This window comes from Apium graveolens, chromosome 4, assembly GCF_009905375.1.
Source record: "Apium graveolens cultivar Ventura chromosome 4, ASM990537v1, whole genome shotgun sequence".
NCBI lineage: Eukaryota > Viridiplantae > Streptophyta > Magnoliopsida > Apiales > Apiaceae > Apium > Apium graveolens.
Genome location: NC_133650.1, coordinates 87424811 through 87425470, shown reverse-complemented (window position 1 = coordinate 87425470; position 660 = coordinate 87424811). Strand labels below are relative to the sequence as shown.

General features: G+C 42.3%; 1 non-coding gene across 1 annotated transcript; it reads right to left on the bottom strand.

Moving 5' to 3' along the window:
* Positions 1-308: 308 nt before the first annotated feature.
* Positions 309-415, bottom strand: LOC141722496 (small nucleolar RNA R71). Its single transcript, XR_012575514.1, has one exon. It is a non-coding gene; the product is annotated as a small nucleolar RNA R71 (small nucleolar RNA).
* Positions 416-660: the final 245 nt, after the last annotated feature.

Sequence of the window (660 nt, the reverse complement as noted above, 5' to 3'; positions counted from 1 at the left end):
TGAGATAGTAAGAGTGTAAGAATAATTTCATTATCAGTTGTAAGTTAAATTAGTTGGGATTTGATACGTTGTAAAAAAAGTTAAGGTTGTGGCTTGTTTCCATACTTTAACCTGTCGCGATCCATTGTTGTGTAAAGCAGGGTCATTGCAAATAATATTTCTTATACAGGTTTATATTTTGTGTATGTGTTATGGACCCCAAACTTCTGACCCGATTTTGGAGGGTGCCACAAGCTGGGTCCATCACTACTTGGCAAGATCTTGCACACAAGTTTCTGGTGAAGTTTTATCTATTAGCGAAGACTGCAACTATGAGGAGTGCTCTTACTCAGTTTGCGCAGCAACCAATAGAATCTATGTGCGAAGCTTGGGAGTGCTACAAGGAGATGTTGAGAAAGTGTCCACATCATGGTATGCCTGACTGAATGGTGATCACTGGTTTCTATAATGGTTTGGGGGCCCAATCTCGGCCCATGCTCGATGCAGCAGCTGGAGGTGCCTTGTGGGCCAAAAGCTATACTGAGGCTTATAATCTTATTGAAACTATGGCTGCAAATGAGCATCAAAACCTAACTCAAAGGATGATGTCTGGGAAGGTAGCATGTATTCTGGAAGTCGATGCAGCTACAGCTATTGTAGCGCAGCTCCAAGCGATGTCTT